This window comes from Sinocyclocheilus grahami, unplaced genomic scaffold, assembly GCF_001515645.1.
Source record: "Sinocyclocheilus grahami isolate Dianchi unplaced genomic scaffold, SAMN03320097.WGS_v1.1 scaffold736.1, whole genome shotgun sequence".
Taxonomy (NCBI): Eukaryota; Metazoa; Chordata; class Actinopteri; order Cypriniformes; family Cyprinidae; genus Sinocyclocheilus; species Sinocyclocheilus grahami.
In genome coordinates, this window is record NW_015505915.1 from 238,814 (window position 1) to 248,250 (window position 9,437).

Sequence of the window (9,437 nt, forward strand, 5' to 3'; positions counted from 1 at the left end):
AATGAGGCCAAACTGTATTAAAATACTCACTGTTTTAAAAATATAGCCAGAAAACACAAACAGTATGAGAGTTAACATGATTTTAGAATGAAAAAACAGTTACTGACCTTTTTTGTGAATGCCCAATTTTGAAACTTTGTTGCCATGACAACATCAGCCTAAAACAACCATAAAAATGAAAATATCAAGAAATAATGTAAGTGCTTTTACAACATTAGAAGCTTATAAAAGCTTACATAAAAGCACTTACATACATTTTTCACATTTACATCTCCATTCACTTCCATAATATATGCCTCATCATTCTTGCAAATGTTTGCTTTTTTATTTTTATAAAGAAAACAAAGGACAAGTACAAATTATTTTTTATTTAATTTTTTTTTTTTTTGTGGTGATCAACTTCACTTGTATTGAATCTGAAAAATATTATAGAATATCAGTCATATACTTTTAGGGAAGTCTTAATGCTGCAAACAGTTTTCATGCATAGATAGATCCCTTTATTAAGAAGGTCCGAGGTGCATGTCTATCAACCAGAGTCAAATTTGCTCTGTTTGCAAAAAGCAAAGAAAGAAAAGTAGATTTGAAAAATCCGATGATTTATTCAGTACTTCCAACATGATCCCTGCCTCCTCTTCCTATTCTGAACAAGCCAACATAAAATTCCCTCTCAGCCAGGGTGCATTTATAAAAGTGTATATTTATCGGGCAACGTCTGTCCTTGTTTCAAAAACAGGGCGTTAAATGTTCGATTGTTCTCTTTTTTATGATGACTTGCTTGCATGTTGTAATAGTATCGTTTTTAAATCATTTAAGGACAAAAAATCGAAGAAAGCACACTTAATCTGCAATAATGTTTTTGTGTTTGTGACCCTCTCTGGGGAAGTTGCGTCTGTATGTATGTGCGCTTTAAAACTCTCGTGGAACTTTGAACCTGTAAACGGCAGAATGCTAGTGGGCGGGGTGTTTTGGAAAAGGGGGAGGAGTTTGTGAAATTTACTGCCGTTTATAGATGCCATCGATTTTGATTTCCTGGACAAACTGAAGACCAGCTTTGGAGACTTTGCCCCTCCCCCCCCACCACCCCCCACCCCCTCGTCTCTTTGGAGGGGCATTTTTCCTTTTTTGTGACAAGAAAATTGTGCACCTCTTTTGTAGAATGAGCTCTTTACTATCTGTAAGTCTGCTTTGTGTTCTGAGACTTGCTACTGCAGCCTACTTAAAAGAAGAAAAAATGTCAAGATAAATCCAGAGGAGTGTTACAGGGACGGCAGCATGTGTGCGTGTGTGCGATTGTGCTGATGTGACTGTTTTGAACCCAAAAGTCCCCTCTTATCCGTGGCCTAACTGAAAAGACTGCCTGCCATTTTCTCTACACCGAGTCCTTGAGCTTTAAGTTGTGAGACATTTGCTGTAAATAGATAAGTGCTCTGTCTTTCCAGAATCAGTCCATGTTATAGACTCAAGTGAAATGTTCCATGTGCTGTAATGCATCAAAATATGAAAACAGCGTTTTCTACGCTGTCAGTGGAATATTAATCCATGTTATTGGATTATTTCTATTTTTGTATAATTTTCCAGTTTATGGTTTTAGTGAGCACTACACCATTGGCAACTCTGACGCCAGATATGTAAATCTTTTCAATTCTTTTTAAAAGAGTTATAGAAATGTTTTGTCTTCAGTAGAAATGGTCTTGATTTCACATTTTGATATATCAACTTCTCTGTTCAGCCAACCCCTCGTTCTTTAAAAAAAAATTTTTTTTTTTTACTTATGTCTATTTTGCACAGTCTGTGTGATTTTATTGGATGAGGGCTCGTTTTGTTAATAAAATTAAAGCAATTACACCCAAGATGAAATTATAGACACATTTTGCATGCGCTGATATTGATAACACAATAATTACACATGGAATGTGTTGATTCTTTCCCTCTCAGTTCCTGAAGCCAAAACACTGTGGCTCTGTGGGGTTTTCAGAACATTGCTATGTTTGTTTGAGGGGCCCAGCATAGCAACACTGGCTCAACCAATAGCAAGTGTTTGAAGGCGGCGCTGTCTGTATGTGTGACCAATGGCAGATGGAAGGGCTGGTAAGAGTGTTTTGAAAAGCTTTTTTTGTAAATTTTACTATTCTGTTCGGTTCTGCTAGTGGCACAGAAATTACACATTTCACTTTTAACAGCATTAAGAGGGAAAACAAATATTACGATTTGTCTGCCTTGGTGAGCTTTTTGATTAGAACCTAACCTTCATGTTCTGTAGTATTATCAAACGATCGTAAAGCTGAAAGAGGGGCTGTGATTGGTTTGTATGAAAATATGTGTTAGTTCGCAGGCCTTTATTGATGAGGGGCGGAGTCATAATTATGTGATTGTATTCTTAGTAATGTGAGAGTACGAGTGGCATTATGTGGGATGAGGATTATGGGTACACAACGCTTAACCAGATTGTTAAAATGGTGAGCGACTAAGATACATTTCCGTTTCAACATGGACTACGGGGTCCTCTGTCCAGCTTCGGTTGAAATCTGTGCTCTTTTTGTCTTTAATCTGTCTCACTGATTTCACAGGGTCTTCTCTACCTGTGTATTGTTGTGCTGTGATTTTCGCTTGAAGTTTTCTTTATTCCCCCACAAACACACACACAAAAGATACTCTTGTGCGAGAGGACGCGCGAGTGTTTTCCTTTCTTGTAACTGTCCATAGAAAAATAAAACCGACGTATGGAGAAAAGAAGCGTGTTCTGACTCAGGACTGAGTTGTACATTTGTTTTCACTGAACTTGAAATGGGTGCTCCTCGTGGAACTGAGCGGCTCTGATGACGGCTGCTCAGCGATCCATTTGAAAGAATGTCCTTTCTTTTATTTCTGTCCATTTTGACAAGCAGGAAATAAAAAAAAAATTACCATTATCCAATTTTGTCTTCTGTGATGTTTGCAGTGAAGCAGCAATGAAATACAGAATTTACTTTGTTAAGCAACAGAGGATCTACATGACTTTTTTTTGGTTTTGTTTCAAATCAAAATGATTTTTTTCCTTGGATCTTTTGGAACAATTACAAGAGTAGCTCAGCTAATAAACACTCATTTTGAAGAATGTGCTGGTTGATATTTTTCATTTATTTAAAATGAATAGGAACTGGAGATTTGAAGCTTCAAAAGGGACACAAATGCACTATAAAAGTATCATAAAAGTATGATTAGTGTGTATGATTAGTGCACTATAGTCTCCTGCACTCTCAGAAAAAAAGGTTCTGTCACTGGGGTGGTACAAGCTAAGAGGTACATCTTTGTACCTTATGTACTCCTAAATGTTAGGCCTACATTTTAGCTTATGTGTACATATTAATACTTTAAAAGGACATATAAAGGTACATATTATCCTCTGTTCACAAAACGTGTAGGCACATTGCGTAGATTATTTCATGTAGGGCTGCAACAACTAATCTATAACGATAATGATCAATTAATTTAATTATCAGTTAATAAAGTCTGTGCACTGTGCACAAATACCTCCACCTTACAGCAGGGTGATTCTATAATGGGAAATACATTTGGCATTTCATAAAGAACTGTTCATTAGCAGAAATTATTTCCCGTATCTTATTGAAAACATATTCAATTTTAATAATTCAGTGCTTGCCAAACACGTTACTTCCTTTTTTTTTTTTTTACTTTTAATGAAAAAAAAAACAGATGTCTTTATGGTATTGTTTGTCAACTCTGTTATAGACAAATTAGGCAGTGTGTAGAAATAACAATAAATCATAAAAGGAAAAAATCTTCTTGTATAATTAGACAAACAGTCCTTATATTCCAACATTTGGAACTGAGATAATATTCCACCTATGCATACCTTAAAAATAAATAAAAAATGCCTATATCTTCACAGAATTGTCCACTTGGAGCAAATATTTTTCATCTGAAAATGTATTATATACAATATCCAGTAAAAAAAGAGAGAAAACTGTTGAAATATTATAAGGGTGCATCATATCTTAATAATATTTATGAGATTTTAAACAACAATTGTATAGTTTTTTTGTGAAAATAGATCATAAACAGAGTTGACCCTTTAAGTAACAGAATTGTAAAGTAACAGAATTGACAGAATTATCCGGTGAACTGTCAATTCTGTTACACTATTGTCAGCATTGTTACTCTACCTTGGTCACAGAGTTTGACGGTAACAGAATTGACAATTTTATTTTATTTTTGCCAAAAACTCCACTTGCTAGCATAAATGCTAAGATCACATGGCACTAATGAAATCATGATTAAAATACCTTTAAATAATCCAATTTGTGATCAGTAATACATTTTGTTTTCCTTTTGATATTTTGGTAACAGCATTGACGTTATTCAAAATAACTCTTGGTTTAAGACATTTTTAGATTCAAATATTTTCTCAGAGAGAGCACACAGACTTTTCAGTGCTTCAGATCTTATCAGTGAGGGAAAGTGTCATCATTTCCTGTATCTTACATAGTTGTGGGAGATATATCCACCAATTTAAAGGCAAAATATGGTACGGTAACAGAGTTGACGCAAGATTTATGGACACACATTTTTATAAGAAAAAAGTTATTTTTAAACAATTTCGTGTTGTAGAATTAAGTAAATTAGTATTTAGGGCTTTTTTAAATAAAATTAATGAAATATTACAAAAAGAAATGTACAATAAAATATTTTGAATACACAATTTTTGTGTATCTGTAGATTTTGAGCTATTTAAGATACTTTTTACACAAATTATTATATTGTTATTGACTGTAACATCTTGTAATTCATAACAATAAGTAACAAATTATTAAAATAATTAAAAATATAGCCATTTGAAAAAAAGCAGAAAAAATAATGACTTCGGACACCAAATGTACCTGCAATTATAGAATCACCCAGCAGTGAATAATGCTTCTATGGAAAAAACATATCTGTAAAATGAGTAAAGAGAACTTCTCAGTGAAAAGTACACGAAACTAAACAAGAGGATACTTTATATTAAGTTTAAAACAACTATACGGTTATAAACTACATGCGCTTAAGACAGATACTGTAAGTGTTGTTTACTGAGTTTTCCTCAACGCATAACTAACACTTTACTGTTGTATCCTTATCTGTACGTTACAAAATCACACAATTATTTCCATTTTGTATACAGGGAGATCGTCGCCAGCAATGAGTCTCTGTAAAACTTCACATGACTTTATTGAACTAATTTTATGAACATTTCACAAGGCAATAGACAAGAGGTTTTTCAAAGATGGCAACTGGGGTGCACAGCTGTACATCTTAAAGGCACAGCAGCGAAAAACGGCCTGTTAAATTCTAAGAGTGATATAAAAACAGTGAAAACTGAAACATTATGTCTTGGTGTAAAATACCTTGACTAAATTTCAGCCCTTAGGTAGAAAAAGTGTAGCACTTTTAATACTTACAAACAAATTGGTCAGCATATGCTTCCTCCACTGGCGTAAGAAATCCAATTGGCTGTATCCATTTTAAAACTGTTTATTGGATAAAATAAGGCTCTTTTTTCCTCTCTCTCTCTCTCTCTCTCTCCTATAGCTAGAACATTACATCTTGATAAATGACATGCAATCTAGCAGACATGCTGTACTGTAAAGCGGTGCTTTTAATTGGAAGAGTGAATTGCAAAACAGATACTTGCACCTTCTGCCTGCCTGTTGTGGAGGAACACAATTAAAGCAAGTAAAGCACAGATGAATGCTCACTTTCCTTTTCTTAACACAATTCGAATTCCAATAAGTCTGTCCTTTCCATACTGGCTTGATGTTTTACCAAACCACAAAATTTAAACCCGTTTGCACTGAGATCAGAATTCTGTCCATAACATTCGGTTCTAAATTAAAAAAAATGTCTGTGTGTTCTGCTGCATTATTTGTGCGTATGTGTTTGAGTTTGTGTGTGTATGTGTGTGTGTTTTGGAAGGTGTGTGTGTGTGGGGGGGATTGGAGACTCCAAGCCAATTACCACATCCACCAGACAGCCTCAGACTGCCTGAGCCTTCCTTCCAATAAGAGCACGGCTGCAAAGAGCTGGGGCCTGAGGTGGTTGCCATGGCAACTCAGGGGCGGCTTGCATGGCGGATGATGCTGGGGTGATGGATTACAGTAATGGGATGGGGTGTGCAGGCAGGGAGGGGTGAGTGGAGAGAACTCATGCATAAATATATTGGAAATGTATGAATAAATCTGAAATGCATAGACACAGATGAGGATGTGGATGGAGGATGTTTGAATTTGGCCCGTTCCACACCTTTGCACTGCCGCGGGTCTGAAAATCACAGATGTGTGGCTTTATGGCGGAATATTGTCTCAAAGAGTTCCTTATGAAACAATTTCATAAAGATATCTGTGATAGTGTACTTAAATCAACTTGTGTGACGATAATATGAACAATTTTACGGTTTAAACCATCTATTTAAATAATATGTAATATGCTTTATATGTAACTCATACATTTCTTCAGATGGCTTTACTGAATTCTGAACTGCTACTGTTTCACCTTGACTGTCAGATGTATGACCAGTTTTTTTTTTTATTTGATCTCAGCCTAGTTAATTTTAGATTTATTTGTATATAATTTATATACATATACATATATATTCTCTTATTTTTCTATCTTTTTATATTCTGAAGGAATCTGAGTTCTAATGGCACATTAATTCTGTCACTATTCTGCCATCTAGTGTTAGTTATGTGTTTGGAGTCTCTGAAAAGAAACCCAGACACAACATGCAGCCTATATCAAGAATTTGCAAATATACCAACTGTTTAACTTTTTTTTTTGTGGACAATAGTATAGCAGTATGGCAGCTGATCATAACAAACTTCTAAATAAATCATCTTAATCCACAAAAACCTGCTGCTTTACTAAATAAAAATCACCAATTTGACAATTAAGTAGCATTAACCAGAAATGAATCCTGGATTTAGCTTAAGGGGTTCATTCATTCATTTAATTGCAATGTGCGTTCATTAGTGATTGATTGCAAACTGCCATTTTCAGGTTGTGATAGTTTATAATAGACTCAGTCCTTAGTCATTTAACAGTGTTGTTATTGTTAACTAAAACATTTTTATTAATTGAATTAATTGAAATAATTATTTTAAACACTAATTCAGAATATTAAGGCATGTTATGATAGTATATAAATAACTCTAAAATAACACGGTTTAACATGACCTGTGTTGAAAAGCAATGAATCATTAATACTTCACTCCGCTGATAAATCATCTGGCATCCCTCCTCCTTCTTATCTCCACCTTTATTTCTTAACACTTTTTTTTCATTGATTTTTTTACTAAATTATTATTATGAGTATTACTAATTATATTTAGATTTCTTGCTTTAGTCCAGGGGGGTGTTAGAGCAACAGAGTCCCATGCTCAAGCCCCCCCATACTGGACAATAAGCTAAATTTGTTTACCTTATCTCTTTTGATATATTTAGCTAGAAATTAAACATGCCCAATATTAAAAATAAAGTAGTCGTCCTTGATTTACCTTTGATGTGTGATCAGGAATGCAGTAAGCACAAACTGGAGGGCACTGTTTTTTTTTCTTTTTTCTGTTAATCAGAGCCTTTCTCAGGTTACTTCAGGGTCAGACACCAGTGCTGTTCCATGGGGTCACTCTTGATTCATAGGAAACATGCACACTGACAAACACAACCTTTGTGGGAAAAATAAAACATAAAAAAAAATATCTGAAAGAATATATAAGAATAAATAAATATATTCAGTACATAAACAATAATTATTTATATATAAAAAACTTTTGTGCTTAACTACATGCAAGTTAATCTGCAACTTAATTTAATTATGTTATCAACTAATCCAACAAATTTTGGATCTAGCATGTCTAATGCTATCAGTCATTGGGGAGTGAAAACAGAGAGGAGTGGTAAAGGAGAGCTGTGTTATAAGACATTTCTACTCAGTTGCATTTAGTCTGTTGCGTTATGGAGCTTTCTTTCATTGTGTGTGTCCTCATTGGTGTGTTCCTGAGCCCTGCAGATGGACATGTGGTGGCTAATTTCTGGGATTCACCTGATTGCATCAAATTCTTCTACAAGATGCCTTCACTCCTGTTGACCTTTTTAGGGACTGAGGTCATAGTTTCAGAAAGATCAGAAGATCAGATAACATGCCGCATTATTACTTCTATTGCCAAAGTTAGAAGTTAGTATTGTGGACACTTAAGGCCCGTTCACACCAAGCACGATAACTATAAAGATAACGATAAAGATATAGTTCTAAAAATCATTCTCAATATTAAAGAATAGCATAGTTCACACCACAACTATAACGATAACGATAACAATACAGAGGAACGATATCGTTGTGATCACTTTCAAAACGATTTTCTTTCCAGCTGATGAACGATAAAACACTGACAGCCAATCAGAATCCATCCTGCTGTAATGAGCTCAAGAATTTAAAAAGGCAGACGCATGTGCGCTTAGAATAAACAGACTATATCGTTCGCTGGTGTGGACGTTAATAGCGTTATCTTTATAGTTATCGTTCTTGCTGTGAACGGGGCTTTAGTGATAGTATACATTGAAAATGAGTTCCTCTTCAGGAACTCGTGCTGCGTCGAAAAACGCTAGGGGAACGCCGTTCAGCGTGACGGGCTCTGAATCTCGTGTGTAATCAGACCAACAGCTGGGCGAGACGTCACGGCGGGTGACGTAATGACCAGGAGGCTATAAAAGCACGTGCGGTGAGACCAGCGTCAGCTTTTTGTCATTCAGCAAGCGCTCTGTGTGTGTGTCAGTCTGATATCTGTTTGTGAGTCATATTTGGTGTTGTCTGTCCCGTAGGGCTAGAAAATAAGGAAAATAATTATGTCCAAGGCACATGACAAGTCACATCATTTGAGTAGGGGCGAAGGCAGCCAGCGTTTCAAACTGTGTGTTCCTCCCTGCCCGCGTTTCATTACGGGTGCGGATACACACAGTTTGTGCGTTGTCTGCCTGGGAGCAGAGCATGCTGAGTCAGCTCTTGAGAGCGCTGACTGCCCGCATTGCGAGTGTCTTCCCATGCATGCTCTCCGCTCCCGAAAGGCACTCTTTGCGGAGGGTGCTTTACAGCCAATCAGAATCCATCCTGCTGTAATGAGCTCAAGAATTTAAAAAGGCAGACGCATGTGCGCTTAGAATAAACAGACTATATCGTTCGCTGGTGTGGACGTTAATAGCGTTATCTTTATAGTTATCGTTCTTGCTGTGAACGGGGCTTTAGTGATAGTATACATTGAAAATGAGTTCCTCTTCAGGAACTCGTGCTGCGTCGAAAAACGCTAGGGGAACGCCGTTCAGCGTGACGGGCTCTGAATCTCGTGTGTAATCAGACCAACAGCTGGGCGAGACGTCACGGCGGGGGGCGTAATGACCAGGAGGCTATAAAA